The 18,899-nt window shown below is 40.4% G+C and overlaps 1 long non-coding RNA gene across 2 annotated transcripts in view; it reads right to left on the bottom strand.

Moving 5' to 3' along the window:
• LOC141416835 (uncharacterized) overlaps positions 1 to 18,899 on the bottom strand; it is a 91,130-nt gene that overhangs the window by 36,793 nt on the left and 35,438 nt on the right. The window contains exons 2-4 of one of the 2 annotated variants that reach the window (XR_012441408.1): positions 11,584 to 11,784; positions 4,916 to 4,977; positions 3,803 to 3,864 (exon numbers count right to left, since the gene is read on the bottom strand). This is a non-coding gene — a long non-coding RNA (uncharacterized lncRNA). Of the gene's footprint in view, positions 1 to 3,802; positions 3,865 to 4,915; positions 4,978 to 5,093; positions 10,584 to 11,583; positions 11,785 to 18,899 lie in introns of those variants that run through there. The other variant, XR_012441409.1, reaches the window with a different exon arrangement.

Genomic DNA, 18,899 nt, shown 5'->3' with positions numbered 1-18,899 from the left:
TCTATCTATCTATCTATCTATCTATCTATCTATCTATCTATATCTGCTAGGCTGAGGGTCCATCCCAGGACCTTGTGCATACTGTGTAAACAGACACCACTTGAGCTGCATTTTTAATTTTACTTTGCTTTTTGAGAGATGGTCTCACCACTATGAGGCCATCAAGGCTGGCCTTGAACTCATGATCCTCCTGGCAATGCCTTCTGTGTAGCTGGTATTACAAACATGTACCACAATGCCTGGCTTATATTAGGTCAATATTTAATCAATGTAATATGGATATGAGTAAACATTAAGCAAATTTTATTACATGAAAGAAATGACAAATGTGAGAATTGTAAGTTTTGCCATCATTCATATCTTCAAAAAATATAAAGTTCCTGAATTTTATGTGTGGAACAGAGATAAAGTTAAAAGCCTTTATTAAAGTAGTGCTATACATTTGTCAAAGAATTGCCCAAAAGAGTAAAAGGAAAGAGAGAAATAGAAAGGGAGAAGATGGCAAGGAAAAGATAGAAAGTTTTTGTATGTTTATTTATTTTTCTTTAAAGGAAGGCTCCCAGATGTAAGGCCAGACAAATCCTGAAGAGGCATTTCTTTAAAGTGTCCTCTTAAAAGACAAGATATAGGCCAGGCACCAGTGGCTCATGCTTGTAATCCTAGCTACTCAGGAGGCAGAAATCAGGAGGATACCAGTTTGAAGCCAGCCCAAACAAAAAAGTTCATGAGACCCACTCAAAAAACCCTACACAAAAATAGGGCTGATGGAGTGGATGAAGGAGAAGGCTCTGAGTTTCAAGCCCCAGTACTACAAAAAACAAAACAAAACAAAACAAAACAAAAACAAAGACAAACTATACTGAAGCAGATTTAAAGCAAAGTCCCAAGTTATGCTATTTTTTGTGAAACGTTCGTAATGACAATGGAACAGTATAAAGAAGACTATAAACAATATAAACCAATACATTGAAATTAAAAGTAATATTAATGTGGTTCTTGAAACACAAAATGTTTAGATCTAAAGGACACAAAAATATAATGCTATTTTTTTCATTTATTTACATGTGCATATATTGTTTGGGTCATTTCTCCCTCCTGCCTCAGCCCTTACTCTCTCCCTCTCTCTCAACTCCCTTCCAGCCAGAACCTGTTCTGTGTTTTTCTCCAATTCTGTTGAAGAATAGAAATAAGCAATAATAAGAAAGACATAGCATTTTTGCTAGTTGAGATAAGGACAGCTATACCGGGAGAATCCTACCATTGCTTTCATGTACAAATGTGCTACAACCCAGGTTGATTCATCTCTACCTGACCTTTTCACTAGTTCCTGATCCCCTTCTCATGTTGATGTCTATTGCTTTAAGATTTCTGTATTAATTCCTCTGCAGTAGAGACATCAAATGCTTTCATGTTTTGGGTTTTCTATCTAACCCGTACCTTCCATATGTGTTCTCCCTTTGTCATATAACCCAAGTCCTACAACATGCTGTATTTGCCCTAGATCTAAAGACCACATATGAGGGAGAACATACGATTTTTGGTCTTTTAAGTCTGACTAACCTCGCTCAGAATGATGTTCTCCAATTCCATCAATTCACTTGGGAACGATAAGATTTCATTTTTCTTCAAGACTGAGTAAAATTCCATTGTGTATAAATACATTTTCTTAAACCATTTGTCAGTAGTGGGGCATATTGATTGTTTCCATAACTTGGCTATTGTGAATAGTGCTGCAGTAAACATGTGTGTGCAGGTGATTTTGGAGTAACTTGTGTTGCATTCATTTGGGTATTTCCCCAGGGGTGGGATTCCTGGATCATATGGCAGGTCTGTGTTTAGATTTTTAAGAAGTCTTTAGATTTTTTTCCAGAGTGTTTGCATCAGCTTGCATTCCCACCAGCAGTGTATGAGGGCTCCTTATTCCTCACATCCTCACCAACACATGTTGGTGGTGTTTTTGATGATGGCTATTCTAACAGGGATGAAGTGGAATCTTAGTATGGTTTTTATTTGCATTTCCTCTATAGCTAGAGATGGTGAGCATTTCTTCATGTGTTTTTTGGCCATTTGAATTTCTTCTTTTAAGAAAGTTCTATTTAATTCAGTTGTCCATTTCTTAATTGGTTCATTGATTTGGGGAGAATTTAGTTTCTTAAGTTCCCTATGTATTCTGGTTATCAGTCCTTTGTCTGATGTATAGTTAGCAAATATTTTCTCCCACTCTTTGAGTGGTCTCTTTTGTTTAGAGACTATTTCTTTTCTTGTGCAGAAGCTTTTTAATTTTAAGAAGAACAATTTGTCCATTCTTTCTCTTAGTTGCTGGGCTGCTGGGGTTCTATGGCGGAAGTCCTTGCTTATACCTATTAGTTCCAAAGTGTTTCCTGCTCCTTCCTGTACTAACTTCAGAGTTTTGGGTCTGATTTAAGGTCCTTGATCCATTTTTAGTTGATACTAGTACAGGGTAATAGACTTGGATCTAGTTTTAGTTTCTTACAGATGGATAACCACTTTTCTTAGCAGCATTTGTTGAAGAGGCTGTCTTTTCTCCATCATATATACTTGGCCCGTTTCTGAAAAATAAGGTGGGTATAATTGTTTGGATTCATATCCGGGTCCTCTATTCTGTTCCACTGGTCTTCATGTCACTTTCTATGCCAGTACCATGCTGTTTCTCATGCTATTGCTTTGTAATATAGTTTGAAATCAGGTATCACAATACCGCCAGCATTGCTCTTTTTGCTGAGTATTGCCTTGGCTATTCCCAGTCTCTTGTATTTCCCAATGAACTTAAGGGTAGATCTTTCAATCTCTGTGATGAAAGTCATTGGGATTTTGATGGGAATTGCATTAAATATGTAGATTGCTTTTGGTAGTATAGCCATTTTTACTATGTCGATTCTTCCAGTCCATGAGCATGGGTGATCTTTTCATCTTCTGTAGTTTTCCTAGATCTCTTTCTTCAGAGGTTTGTAATTCTGTTGTAAAGGTCATTAACACCTTTTGCTAAGTTTACTCCAAGGTATTTCATTTTTTTTTTTTGAGACTGTTGCAAATGGAATTGTTTCAATGTATTCCTTCTCAGTTGGTTCCTTGTTGGTGTATAGAAAGACAGAAAGACAGGTAGACACACACACACAACACACGCAAACACACACACACACACACACACACACACACTCACACAAACACACTTAGGAATCCTGCCTGTATTTCAATGCATGTCGAATATCATCTGCAAAGGCTGAAATCCTGGCATGAACCTACTGAGGGGACACTTTCAGCACTTTAGAAAGGATCAAATGTAGAAAAACATGTGAAATGACATCAGTTCCACCAATGTTCTTGGAAGGAAGACATACTACCACCATTATGCCAAGGAACAACTAAAGCCTAATTCAGAGTCAGTGCCTGAAGACATCACTTGAATTGAAATCACTTCTAGCAGGGTAACGATGCACATACATACATGCATCTTGATAACCTGACATACATTGGCCATATTCAAGGAATGCTGAATTTTTCCTCCTCAGACAATTGATTACAGTTGATCTAGGGAATAGCAAGGCAGAGAAAAACCAGAAATTACTGCCTTCCAGGAAGCATTCTTGACTGGCATTATTAGGATCAGAGCATCTAACAGACACTGATCCAGGAAATACTTTAAACCACACATGCTCCCCCACACATAAACACAGCCACAGAGTGGCTGTGATCCATGAATAATAACTACTTTAGAGTAAGTGAATTTCTGGACTTTCATCTAAGAAAAGTACCTTTCAGCAGAACCCATACTTATGAATACCTGGAAACACTGGTGAATGAGGTGAATGTCTTCAAACCTTCACTGCCCATGGTTTAATGGACCTGCAGACCAGAGAAGAAATTATGTCAGATCAACAGGTGCCTGTGCTGTGCCTCCATGTAACCATTTCCTCCCTTCCCAGTCCAGTAGAACCACACCCTGAGATCATGTGGTCAGGATTAGAAACAAAAAGCAATGCTGCCTGTACACCAGAGCAACATCCAGAAGTCATGGAACATCACACAGCCTTGTTCATTCCATCTTTTTCCACAGAGTTAATGATACATTATGATTCAAGGAGACTTCTGCATGCCTATGCAGCAGATACACTCAACACGTGTGAAATAGTTGCTTGTATGAGAATTTATGAGAAACAGCAAAGATATTAATACATGAAGATACTGCAAAATATTAAACACAGACACAAAGACAGACACATACACAAAAAGATAACAGACAGGTAGACACACAGACACACACACACACACACACACACACATACACCCAGGAGCCCTGCCTGTATGCAAGGCATGTCGAATGTTATCTGCAACGGATGAAATCCTTGCATTATCCTACTGAGTGGACACTTTCAGCACTTGAGAAAGGAAAAATCTTAGAAAAACACGTGAAGGGACATCGGTTCCACCAATGTCCTTGGAAGGAAGACATACTACCACTATTATGCCAAGGAACAAGTAAGACTAATCCAGAGTCAGTGCCTGAAGACATCACTTTAATTGAAATCACTTCTAGCAGGGTAACAATGCATGTACATACATGCATCATGATAACCTGACATACACTGGCCATATTTGAGGAACACTGAATCTTTCCTCCTCAGACAATTGATTACAGTTGACCTAGGGAATAGCAATTTGGAGAAAAACCCAAAATTACTGCCTTCCAAGTAGCATTCCTGACTGGCATTATTAGGAACTGAGCATCTAATGGACACTGATCCAGGAAATACTTTTAACCACACATGCGCCCCCACACATAAACACACCCTCAGAGTGGCTGTGATCCATGAATATTAACTATTTTGGAGTAAGTGAATTTCTGGACTTTCATCTAAGAAAAGTACCTTTCAGCAGAACCCATACTTATGAATACCTGCAAACACTGATGATGAGGTGCATTTCCTCAAACCTTCACTGCCCGTGGTTTAATGGACCCTGAAGACCAGAGAAGAAATTATGTTAGATCAACAAGTGCCTGTGCTGTGCCTCCTCACTATGTCTCAGAGTCCTCCTTTAGGACAGCTGGGCTGGTGTCACCTCTAGCTGTGGGGGTTGGGGGAGGGGTGACCATCATCCCCTTCTGGTTGGGGGAGGGGGGTGGGCATGCAGCCAGGGCAGGGCACGTGTCTAATGGTCTCCTTAGATATAGGTAATATGGAGGTGTGCGGGTGTGAGGTAGTAGGATCTGTGGGCCTTGGGGTCCCTAATCAGCCTTCCTCCTGTTGCATGCACCTGTTTGGACCCCAGCTTTCCAAACATGTGGAAAGCAGTCTAAGTCCAAACACCAACCCCATACCTCCCCCACCCCCATCCCATGCCTCTTTCCTCTAACAACAAATTCCTAAATCACTTGCCAGTCCGCATTCCATTACCGACTTCTCTTTCCACACTTTTTAACTACTTTTTGCTCATGATACAGTTCTTAGACAGTATTTCATCTTTTTTCCTCCAAGTACTGGAGACAAGGATTTTTAAGGACCCTTAATATTTTTCTGTTTGTGCACATTACAGCGAGGCAGGAAAGAAGAATCCCTTTTTTGTTTAAATTCTGTTTCTCTTTTTGCGTCCCCTGGGCACTTGCACCAAATCTGAACGTCTTTACATACCTTTCTGATCCATGATTTCAGAATTAACTGATTGCCATCAGGTACCAAATCTGCCCTGTGTCTGGTCCTTTAGTATATCTAGTTTATAGCAACCCCTGGGACTTCTCCCATAGAACAGCCTGAGTGTGGATTTGGAGCCTCTAGTAAAGCTGGGAGGAATCATGGGTAACACTCTTGAAAAAGACAATTTAATTGTTTTTATATCTTAGCTTCTGTACCTACTGTTAAAGTGAACATCAGAGTGCAGCCATCTTGGTCTTTCTGAAATCTCCTTTAGATTCCTTCCCAGAATTGTGATTTTTTGGATCATCTGGCAGTTCAATGTTTAGTTTTAAATAACTGGAATAACCTTCAAGGTATGTCTTAAATGGTTGTATTAAGATTTATTCTCACCAGCAGTGTACCAATGCTCCATACTTGCTATATCTGTGCCCTCTCAAAAATATATTATCCTTCAAATTTTTTGGAAGCTTGGGGGTGGGGTGGGCAGAACCAGGGTTGGAACTCAGGGCTTCATTCTTACAAAGCAGGCACTTTACCACTTGAGCCACACTTCCAGATCATGTTGATGTAGTTATTTTGGAGGTGTATTCCCCAAAAAACTTTGTCAGAGCTGGCCTCAAAACTGGATCTTCCCTATCTCGGCCTTTCAAGGAGAGAGGAATAAAGGACTATACCACTATTGCCTGGCCACTCAACTTCTTGATAATAGCCATTGTGATAACTGTGCTCAGGCTCTATGTTGTCTGCTATTTGGCACAAAAATCCCCAGGGCAAAGTTGTCAGAAACCAGGCTGTCAAGTAGCCAATGGAGGACTGTACCATGAACCTCTTAAGGGAAAATACAGGGATCTCTGCTGAAGCTTAAACCTTCTCTGTCCATAGAAATGTCAGTGTGCCTATTTAAAACTGATCATTTAGGGGATAGGGAGAATAAAGAAGAATGGTGGAGTGGGTGAATTCAGCTAAGATACATTGTAAGAATTTTTGTAAATGTCACATTGTAATCCCAGTTCAACAATAATTTTGAATAAGTAAAATAATAAATGAAAAAATCATTCTTCTCCAATTCAGAGAAATTACTAAGTGCCCACTCTGCTTTGCTCCGTAGTTTGGAGGATAAGGATGCATTCCATGGAACAGAATGTGTTACAGCTGCAGGGCCAGTTCATGGACAAACTCCTTTCAGGACAACTGGTCATCTGGAGTGTCAGTGTGCTGTACTGTGGAGGAGCCACAGAAGTGCTGAGTGCCTGTCCAGGCTGGTTGAAATATACTGGTCTAGGGGAAATGAGGGTAGTTGGATTTATTTATTCTTTTAATTTATTCTTGTCCCTCTCAACTGCCTGCAGCTGGCTAGATGGAAACTCAACTGTTGGCTGTTTTGCAAACTGTGCTGGAAATCCCTTGCATGGAGAAATTGGGTTTTAGCCTCTTTCCTCCCTTTTTCTAGACACTGAAGCCCATGGAAGTACATATGCATGACCAGTAACAGCACCACATTTTTGGTGGTCTGAAAGACTCATGTATGCATAGTGCTGTCTGTAACCAGTACTAGGTGAATTTTACAACCACATACCACTTTTGAGCCAGGGAGTAAAACTCTGTTCCCAATCTTTCTCACTTCAGAGTGATGCCGGGTGTTTGGCATTCTTTCTTGGGCATATTGCCAGGGTAGGATACATGCCAACCTGCCCCTGACCTTTCCATGCTCTTTGGATGTGGATGTTTTCTCAGCTGCCCAGGGTAGAGGTCTCTCAATGCCTTTATGACTTTTACGGGGACTTGAAAGTGAGTAGATGTTTATTTAGCTTGTCCATTAGTGGAGGGATAGTTGAGCACCCTATAGGTGCTATAGAGGCTGGGAGTTGAACTCAGGGCTTTGCACTTTCTGGGTATACACTCTTCCACTGTACTATGTCCTCAGTCACAAAATCTGCCTTTTTTTGAATTATTTTGTTTATTCACACTTAATTTTATTTTTCACATAGTAAACAATACAGAACTTATATCTAAATACATTCTTTTATGAATATTTACATTGTGATACCTTGTTGTTTATTATTTCAATATGATAGCCTTATAATTTACATTAGTGTCATGTAATGATAGATTTTATGATAAATTTAAATTTTTCCTTTACAGAACATGTCCCCATGTAAAACAACATACACACATGATACCTATGTCAAACTGAGGTGTTGCTTTATAATGTTTGCTGCACTAGATGTATCAGACCTAGAGAGGGTTGGTGGAGTGGCCTGAGTTCTTGAGTGCTGGCTTAGCAAACCTAGGAAATCTAGGAAGTGTGAGGCCCTGAGTCCAAGCCCCACTATCACCGAAAAAGAAGAAAAAAGACGTAGGGGGCTGACAGGCTCTAGTCATTCCTCACACTTTCTTGTTTAACTCTTTTTTAAAAAATTTATTTTGGTAATACTGTGGTTTGAACTCAGGGCCTCAAACTTGTTATTCAGGGGCTCTGCTACTTGAACCACTTGGCCAGCCCTATTTTATATTGGATATTTTCAATTTAAGGTTCTGTGAACTATTTGTCCTACTGGGCCCAAACTGTGATCGTTCTGATCTCTGTCTCCTCAATAGCTAGGATGGCAGGCCTGACACACTTGTTCCCTGCTACTTTATTTGTATTTTGAGACAGCATCATACTTTGTAGACCAGACTATCCTTGAACACACCATGTAACTTAGGCACACCTGAAACTAGTGATCCTCTTACCTCAGCTTCCAGAGTGTTGGGTGTACAGGCTACTGGCTCCATGTCTGTATTGGTCAAAGTCTTAACTTACACATTCAGTTCTACACATTTTTTGATGTCTTGGGTGGCTCTGAAGTTTGAACTTGAGCTTACAATTCCTATGCAAGCAAGTACTCCACCACTTGTGCAGATCCCCTTGCCCTCTACACAGCATCCAGTGATTTTTTTTAGTGAGAATCTGTGTGTGAAAAAGTAGCAAGTGTCTATGGCATGTCTGGAAATTTCCCCTCAAAGACATGGAACACATAGTTCTTTGGTTGTAGGATATGTCTGTCAGTTGCATATTGAGGCACTTATTTGTGTTCCTGACACTGGCAGGTCAGAAAACTATCAAATCAGTATGATGACCTGATGGTGTACTGAACTCTCCATCATGAGAGCCTGGTGTTTGGGGCCTTTATGGAAAGTGCTGATCTGTTCGTTTATAAGATATTGCCATATACTTACCCACTCAAAACACTATTGTGTGACATTCACAGTCAAATCCTCAGTGGTCACTTCTACCAAGGCACCAGTGTCTCAAACCTGTAATTCTAGCTACTTTGAAGGCATAGATCAGGTGGGTCATGGTTCAAATACAATCGAGCAAATAGTTCTTGAGATCTGATCTCAAAAAACTCCATCAAACACAAAGAGGATCAAACTGTGAACCTCCTGACCTCTGCATGCTGTCTAATTACAGGCATGAGCAAATGGTGCTTAGCAAGAAATGCATTTTTGATAAGGCAAATATCATAAATGGAGTATCCTCTGGACTGAAGATCATGAAATTAGGATGTGTTATAAGGTCACCTGTTATTTTTCTTTCAAAGAAGTGTCTTAAACTGTTCTCTTAAAACAATAAATGTTATAGTTCTGACTTTGCTTCTTCTTGAGTTGCCTGCTCATAGCATTTAAACTTGGTATCTATCAAGGAAATTAAATAGTTGAAAGGATCTCACCACACTAAGTGACCAGAAGTAGCTCATTCCATCTTTAGATTTTATACAAACAAAACAATATCCATCCATTCAGACTTAAATTCTGTTCCATCTTAGAAAGAGGGTGCCTACATGATTCCCCAAAATTACAGGGATTCTCTAACACACTGTTTGAGAGCAGGTTATACACACTGTCCCATATTTCCACATGAGCCCATTACATATGATTATACTGAGAAGTCATGAAACTGGCCTCTGATTTTTCTGAGACAAAATTTAATTGTGCACTATTAACAGTAATGGAAAAATACTTTGCCATCCTAAAGAACAATATATAGTAAATGTTGCGGTCCACTTTGTCTACTTAGATGTTGGTCCAGACACCACAGGCAATAATTTGTCTTCCTCACTGAATGAAGATATAAGCATGAGCTCCTATGGACCTGATCTGGTAGCAGAATTACTAATGGCCATGTCCCTTTGGGGACAACCAGGCAGCATGCTGATACCTCCTGGCCTGACTCAGAGGTACTCCTGAACAGCTCCATACAGATCATTGTGGAGCCATTTGATAACCCTGTCTTCTTGGACCAATAACAAGTGCACCATTCCTTGAGCAATGGCCTATACCTCTGTGGGATGAGAGTGGGTGCAGGAAGGTCTCCACAGGTCTCCGCCAAGGAACCAAGACCCAGATGGAAACAAGGTGATACCTCTGTGCTCTACCCTGTGCTTTCTCACTCATGTGACCCCCATTCCAGGTTCCAGTGAAATCTTGTCTCCTTTACTATCCACTGACAAATTTCCAGGAATGCAAAATCACACTTTTCATGTTTATTGTAACTTTTCACTAATCCAAACAATCCTGTTCCAAATACCTCATGTGTAAGTCAACACCACCCTTCCAAAATTTATACAAGACTTAAGAATCAGCAGCCTTACTCTTGTAGGATCCTACAGTCTCTAATCAGAATATTCCCACATGGAAACATCCAGGCAGGAGACCTGTGAGTATAGTAAGGGAGGTAATGGAGTTTATTATAGATAAAGGAAAGGAGTTACAAAGGCCATGATGCAACTATGTGGTTACAGAGAGAGCATCTTCTTCTCCAGATGCTTTTAAAACCTTCACTAGCTGGGTGACAGTGGCTCACACATATCATCTTAGCTACTCATGAGGGAGAGATCAGGATGATCACGTTTTGAGGCCAGCCTGGGCAAAATACTTCAGAGACCCTGTCTGGAAAAGAAAACCATCACAGAAAAGGGACGTTGGAGTGGATCAAGGTGTAGGCCCTGGGGTTAAGACATAGAAGAGCAAAAAAATGAAGAAAGAAAACCTGCTTTAGCCTGGTGATTCCCAACCACAAATAATCACTGAATGGGGAGGGTCATGGGTTGTCCCCTAATGAAATGCAGGTGATGTAAGTAGTCTGCATCCCAGGTGTGCATAACCTATATACATTTACAATTGAAAAAAAGACTGAAAGAAAGAGAACTTTCCACCTGAAATGCAATATTATGTCATGTATGTTGTAAGAGTCCCAAACTTTTCTTATTAAACTGCCATGTTACAGGAGAGATTATTTTTCACAAAGAGTAATGGTTACACAAAAAATAATATCAAACTATTTCACACATTTATTGACAACACACCATCTCAAATAACTCCTCACTCTAGCACCATCAGCATATGTGGCTTCATTCATGTTCATAGTTCAAGGAAGAAGCAATATTCCAATAGGAAATATCATTTCTTATTACAGTGCATGCTTTTAGTGGTAGAGAAATCTGATGTCATCCAACTTGTATTCTCATTTAGTTCCTGCAGAAGAAAATTCTATGTGTCTCCTAAAAGGCTCAATGAGCTTCTGAATGCTGTCATTTAATATCACAAAATTATTCTCCTCATAATTCTGGAATATCAAGATTTTACATGGCATTGTTTCTCCTGAGATCTCTCTCCTAGTTTGTATGTTGTCATGTTGATCTCTGTGTTCCTGTCTTGTGACTATCCATGTCCTGTTTGTTTCCTGTAATAAGGAATGTGAAGGAATCAGATTGCCCCCAAACACACATAATTAACTGGGTTAAAATTAGTTTTGAATTTGAGGAAAATACATCCACAATAGTTGTACAGTCTAAGCTACTATTGTAACTAAATGCAATGAATTCAGATCATGGTGACAAAGAAAAGAGAGCAAGAAGTTAAGAGAAATGCTTCTGGATGCTTATCTTACATGCTAAAGGTGTCCATAGTAATGGGGATAAAATGATAGACTTTCGGCCTTTAGATGGTGACCTGTAGCAGCTTGGTGCAAGTTCCTCATATGTCCAGCCGAGCAACAATGTGGTTTGCGCTGCTTCTGGAGGTGCTGGTGTGGATGGTTCAATTTCAGCTGCATGGCTGGCTCGGCACCGGTCCAACAGCTAGTCTTCAACTGCAGTCAGCAAAGAAAAAATGACAGTTCAGGTTGCCTTAGTGAGGTTTATTGCTGGTATGACTCCTGTTTAACTTAGCTGATAAACCTGTGTTAGAAAATCAAAGTTGCTTTTTGGAGAAGACACAATTCACCTCATAACATATACTAGCCTGCTGCTCTAAGTCATAATCTGCTACCACCTTCAGGATAGTACACGTGTTGTATAAAATAGATAGGTCCTCCCTTCAGAACCTGCAGCTTGGAACTTGTCATTGTGACCTCGCTCAGTTATGAAGCTATGGATTCGTGCGATTTAACGTCACTCAGGGCTTCAAGACCAATCCAATATGGGCATGCTATGAGGACTGCCCAATCACAGAAAAGGGCGGGTTTTATGATATTGTGGAGAAGGGGGGTGGGTCCTTTAACTGAATTTATGATCTGCCACAATCGTCAATTATCTCCAGGTTGTATTTTCTATTCAGATGTTCAGGTGACTTTGTCACAGAATCTGTGGCCCTATAAATTGTTGGACTGAGACAGATCCATAGGGAGGACACCAGACACCCAAACACAAGGATAGTGCGTGTGGGCCACCATCCTGATTAGGAAAGGAGGCTGTTTGTGACCTGCGGGAGTGCGTGTCCCCATCATGTGCTCAGGACTCTACAGGCCAGGGACCTCCTTTAGACAACAAGAATGGGGGACCCCCTCTAGCTGTGAGAATTCGGGGGTATTATTAGTGGATAATACTGTGGAAAGGGGAAGTCTGTGTTGGGGAATGCTGGCTGGGAGGAGCATATTTAGGGATTTCTGGTTAGAGGAAAGAGGTGCTGGACATGGGGTGGTGATGGTTGTATTTAAGACTGCTTTCCACATATTTGGAAAGTTGGGGGCGAAACAGGTGGGCCCCACAGGAGGAAGGTAGCCTCCTGGGGTGTGCGTGAACCACAGATCCTACCATCTCCACATGCCCGCTCACCTCCACGTCGTCTCAAGTAAGGACAGCGTTAGGCATGCGCCCTGTCCTGACAGCCCCTCCCACAGCCAGAAGGCGCTAAAGGTCGCATCCCCAGCCACCAAAGCCAGAGGCGACCCCGGTCCAGCTGCCCTACAAGAGGACTCAGGAGCACAGTGAGGAGACGCAAAAAGCCAGTTACAAACGGCCTCCTGTGCCCTGCAGGAAGCAGACCTGCATGTCCTATCCTTGGTTTTAGTGTGCCCAGCTACCTCCCTGTAATCTGCTTGAATCTGAGAATTCTCAGTGGTACCTAGGGTGTGGCAAAGAAACCTAAACATCCTCAACAGAGGAGACAGCCTGAGAGAATTCCCAGATGATTTGACAGCAAGTTTCAGTTAAAAACCCACCTAACATTCAAGCCCGCCCCTTTCCTCTGTATCCGTGTCTGATTGGGCACTCGCATACTGTGCCTTCAATTGGACAGGGTTTAAGGCTCTGAGTGACATTAGGTCACACCAATCCATAGCTGCATAGCTGCATGAGGTCACAATGACATTTTTTTATGCTGCAGCTTTGGAGGTGGAGGAGGTAAGGACCTAGCTCATCGTAGCACAGTTTTATTATCTCGTTTTGAAGATCATACCAGAATATGAATTATATAGGAGGTTGGTGTATGTTATGAGCAGAATTATGTCCCCCCACAGAAAGATTCACCTCAACTTTTGTACACAGTGATAGCAGCTAAGTGAAACAGTTGTCAAAGGAAGACTACTACTTGATAAACTCACTTTGAAATTGTTCTTTTCTTTTTTGGCTACACGTCAAAGACAGGTAGTTGGGCTAATGCAAAGCCAGCGCTGCGGTCAAAAGTGCAGAATTCACACGAGTGCATCCAAAAGCAGCGCAAACCACACTGCTTGCTGCCCAGCTGCAGGAACTGCCCCAACCAACATGACCACAGAGATCAAAATGAAAACTACAAACCAAGAGATCCCAGGAGAAACCATTTTTTCCAAAACCTTGATGTTCCAGAATAATGATTAAAATCAGTATATTCTATTTAATGACAGCCTTCAGAAGCTCATACAGCTTTTTAGGAAACACTTATTTTCTCTGCCACAATAGAGTTGAATGACATGAAATTTCTCTAGCATTGAAAGCTTAACTGCTATAAGAATTGATATATCCTGTTGAAACATTTCTTCTCCCTTTGGGTATGCACAAGCATGAGGACACAGCTGTCAATACACTTGTGAAATAGTTTTACATCCTTTTTAGTGTAAACCTCAATCCTCGTGAAAAACCTGTCAACTAATACTGTTGATATGTAAGTCTTGGATAATTTCTGGAAGAGCATGAAGCTGATTTGTAGATGGGGTAATTTGGACCGGTATGTAAGAGCAGTAGCAACATGCAGATTCCTTCTGAGTAGAGTAAAGTGAAAACAAATGTATGATCCAACATTCTGTATTTGTGCAAGTTTGGCAGTGGGTAGTAAAGGCATAGAGATTCTGTTGAAGTCTCTACTGTGGATAATTCACAGAGTCAAGCCAAGGGACAGATCCCAGAGGGACCCATAAATTTGAATGTGAGACTTGGTCCCACACTGGTACTCTATAATTTCTGTTGAGGTTAGGTATTTTTTATTTGTCCCCTATGGCTTTGAGTTGCAATCATCCTTATCTCTCCCTCTGCTGTAGCGAGAATTACAGGTCTAAGATTTCAGTGCCTGGCTCCTTCTAATACTTAATTACCCTGATAGGAGCCAAGGTCAATGTGATGAGCAGGCATTTAAAAAGAAGAGCAGTGTCAGTACTCTAATATTTACTGTTTATGAGTACAAATTTAAGACAAATACCAATGCCAGGATTGTGGCATGACTCACAATCCATAGGGTTGTTTCTATTCTGCTATTGCTCTTATCAATAATTCATTTCTTCATCTCAATAACTATGGACAAATACGTGATTGTAAAGAGAAAGACCCTGATGACCAAGTCATGTAAAAATGTTTGGAGACCAGAATCATGGGGACTTCTAATGAATTGAAAAATGTAACCTGTGCTGTTTCATCCTTCCTGCTCTAAACATTATGCACGGTGTTTTCGGTGTCAGTGATCTTTAAGGATGTGAATTTGCACCTCAAAAGGTGTGTTTTAACCAGGTAAGTTTTTGATTATTTCTTAAATGCTAAAGAAACCCAATACTTTCCATAAATGTGTCCCACACTTGGCCTTGGAATGGAGATTTCAGTAGCCTTTCAGGTCATCATACTGGTTTGACAGTTTTCTGTTCTGCCAATATCATTCAAAATACCTCAGGACCTCAATATGCAACCAAAAGATTTTTCTGCAATGATTAATATCCTGCAATGATCCTTTCTCAAAAACCAATGTAGAATGCCAATGTAGGTGAGGCCTATAATCCTAGCTATAGAGGAGGCACTATTCAGGACGATCATGATTGGAGGGCAGTCCAGGCAAATAGTTCAGGAAACCCCATCTTGGAAATATCCAACTCAAAACAGGGCTGAAGGTGTGGCTTAAGAGGTAGAGCACCTGCTTAGCAATCATGAAGCCCTGAGTTCAAATGCAAGTACCACAAAAACAAGAGAAGAAATAAGTGGTAAAATATTCAGTGTGGGGAAAGTTCCAGAGCCTACCCTCTCACAAGGTCTTATATATCCAGTACAACAAATAGTGTTAGTACTGCCTAAGTTACATATAATGTCATATGCATGAGTTGTTTCACATTGGACATTTTGAAAAGGAAAAATTGTGAATTTAGGATTAAATAAAATAGTAAAAAGGGACATAAAAAACTTGTTTACATACTTCATGTGTGTAGATAAAACTCATCATAAGTTTAAGTATTCCCCTAAATCAATTCAAATGTCAACATATATAATTTTAAATAAAGAAACAAAACTCAAATTCTAAACAGATCTGAATGTGTATGTGTGTATGAAATTAGCCTAGAAACTTCTTGATTGTAAGGATAGGAGTAGCCATCATTAACTGACACTAATGTACATTATTAAAGTCTAATGTTGAAACAATGCACACCAGGTAATCACAATACACACAATATTCACAGAAGAACATATGTGTACATAAGTTTCCTATTGTTAACCATGCGAAACTTAATATTAAAAGTGTCCTGCAATATTAACACAATACACACGAGGACCTCAATACTGGTCTCAGTAGAATTTAAATGAGAAAAGATTAAGAAGTACAGATCCCTTAAAAGGGTTTTAGGTAAAGTCCTCCAGTGACTTTTTTTTCCTGCAGTACTGGAGTTTCAACTCCCAAACTCTACCTTAAGTCATTGCTAAAATCTTTTTGTGATTTTTTTTGCAGTTAAGTTCTCACAAATAATTGGCTTAAAATGTGATCCTTCTGATCTCTGCCTCCTGAGTAGCTAAGATTACAGAAGTGAACAACCAGCACCCAGCCTCCAGTGACTACTTGAAACCATGGATTATACCAAATTTGACTTGTGGCATTCTACCTCTTTACAACTATGCCAGCCCTGTTTTGTGTTCAGGATTACTGAGATATGGTCTCTTGAGCTATTTGCCTGGAAGCCATCCAAATATGATATCCTGATCTCTATCCAGAATAACTAGGATTATAGGCATGAGCCACCATTGCCATTCTATTTTGGTTTTTGAGACAGAATCTTACTGTGAAGCCCAGGCTATCATTGAACGCACCACGTGACTCAGGCACCTGAAACTAATGATCCTCCTATCTCAGCTTCCTGAGGGTTGTGATGACCAGCCCCTGGCACCATATCAATTTTGGTCTAAGTTTTGATATTATTTTGTCACTCACCCTCTGCTACACAGTTTTTGATGTCTTTTGAGGGTACTTTCATTTGAACTTAGATTCATACTTTCTAGGCTAGTACTCTGTCACTTGAGCCAGGTGCCCTGCCCTCCACCTGGACATCCAGAGATTTTTTTTTAGTTCACCTCTATCTGTGGCATACTAATATTATTCCATGACATACTTGGAAATGTTCCATGGAAACATGGAACACATAGTTGTTCTGTTGCAGGATATTGATCATTGTGGATATGCGTGTTGGTTGCTTATAGAGGTGTGTTGTCTGAGACTGGCAGGACAGAAAGCTGTCAAGCCAATATGATGAGCTGAACTGCTACTGAAATGTACATTCCATGAGCTAATGGTTGGGACAGTTTTGGAGGGAATTGGATTTCTAATGGTATATAAATAGTAGTCACAAAGTTACCCCTAAAAATACTATTGGGTAAGGTTCAAAGTCACATTCTTTAAGGTCACTGACTCTTAAAACACTGTGCATAATAGAGAAGGAAGGGCAAGAGAACTGAGGATATTGCATTCAATTCCTGAAATATTCCCATGATTCCAGTCTCCTAACATTTATTCCATGACTTGGTCATCAGACTCTTTCTCTCTACATTCATGTCCTTCCCTACAGTCACTGAGATGAAAAAATGAATTACCAATAAGGGCAATAGCAGAATAGTAGCACTTTTCTGGATTGTGGGTGATGCCAGGTCACCTGTAATATCTCTTTCCACTACCTGTTCTAAAGCTGTTCTCACAAAAGAGTAAAGTTAGCAAGGTGCTAGTGGCTCATGCCTATAATCTTAGCTACTCAGGAAGCAGAGATCTGGAGGATTCTGTTTCAAAGACAGGCCAGAAAAATGACTTGCAAGATCCTCTCTTGAAAAACGTGTCACAATGAAAAGAGTTAGTGGAGTGGCTAAAGATGTCATTCCTGATTTAGAAGCCAGGTACGCCAAAAAAAAAAAAAAATCAATATACTGACAGTAAACATTGCAGTGCTGCTGCTTTTCTTTCTTTGAAATGCCTGCTCATAACACTTTACCTCATGCCTATCAGGGTAATTAAATATTTTAAGGGGAAGGGCGTTGGTGGCTCACAACTGTAATCCTAGATACTTGTGAGTCAGAGATTAGAAGATTCCCAGTTCCAAGCCAACTGGAGCACATAGTTGGTAAGCCACTATCTTGCAAATACCTAATTCCAAAGGCCTGGTTCAAGTGGTAGTGCACTTGCTGAGCAACCATGAGGCCCTGATTCCAAATCCCAGTGTCACTAAAAATTTTTTGAAGGGATATCATCACACCAAGTGTTCAGAAAAACCACATTCCATCTTTAGAGTTTATGCAGATAATATAATACATGTTACACTTCTGCTTTCTTTCAAAGTTTGAAATTGTATAACATTTTTGAAAGAGGGTATCTACATGATTCCTCAAAATCCTATGAAGGGACTGATCAGTGAGTCTCTAAGGCAGTAACTCTGTGAAAACATTCTATATGATTATACTGAGAAGTTATGAAAATGGTGACTGGTTTCTGGATCAAAGCCATGTCCATTTGAACACAATCAGGCAGGGTGCTGATGCCTCCTGGCTGACTGATTCACACTGTTATGTAGAGCTCCATGCAGATCAGCGTGGGACCATTTGATATCCCAGCCTCCTTGGTCCAACAGTAGGTGCACCACATCACCAACTGTGACCTGTGCATCTGTGGAATGAGAGTGGATAAAGAAGATCTCCACAGGAAGCAATTAAAGAGTACCGGGTTGGGATCAAGACCCAAGTACAAGGACAGGAACTCTTATGGTCTCTGCCCTTGGGATTAACCACTTGAAGAACACACAGTACAGATTCCAACAAAATCTGCTTTTCTTCACTACCCACTGGCAACTTGCACAAATCCAAATCTCAGATGTTTCATTTACTTCACACTAGTCAGTATGAATCTACATGTTGCTATTGCTCTTACTTACCTATTTTATTTAACTGTCCCAAATACTGCATGTACCTGTCAGCTCTTCAAAAATTTATGCAAGATTTACAATTCAACAGTCATCCCAGAGAATTTTTTCACAAAGAAGTGATGGTCACACAAAAGGATATGAAACTGGTTCAGAAGTTTATTCACAGCTGTGGCCTCATTCATGTTCAAGGTCCAAGAATGCAGCAATATTTTTTTCTCTTTTACTTTTTTTAACTTATTCACATGTGCATACATTGTTTGGGTCATTTCTCCATCCTGCCCCCTCTCCCACTCTTCTCCCCTTCCCCTCCTCAGTTTCAGGCAGGTCCCGTTCTGCCCTTATCACTGATTTTGTTGAAGAAAGGA

The sequence above is a fragment of the Castor canadensis genome, chromosome 14 (assembly GCF_047511655.1).
Source record: "Castor canadensis chromosome 14, mCasCan1.hap1v2, whole genome shotgun sequence".
Lineage (NCBI taxonomy): Eukaryota > Metazoa > Chordata > Mammalia > Rodentia > Castoridae > Castor > Castor canadensis.
Note: the sequence above shows the minus strand (reverse complement) of the source record. Positions and strands in the feature narration are given on the sequence as shown.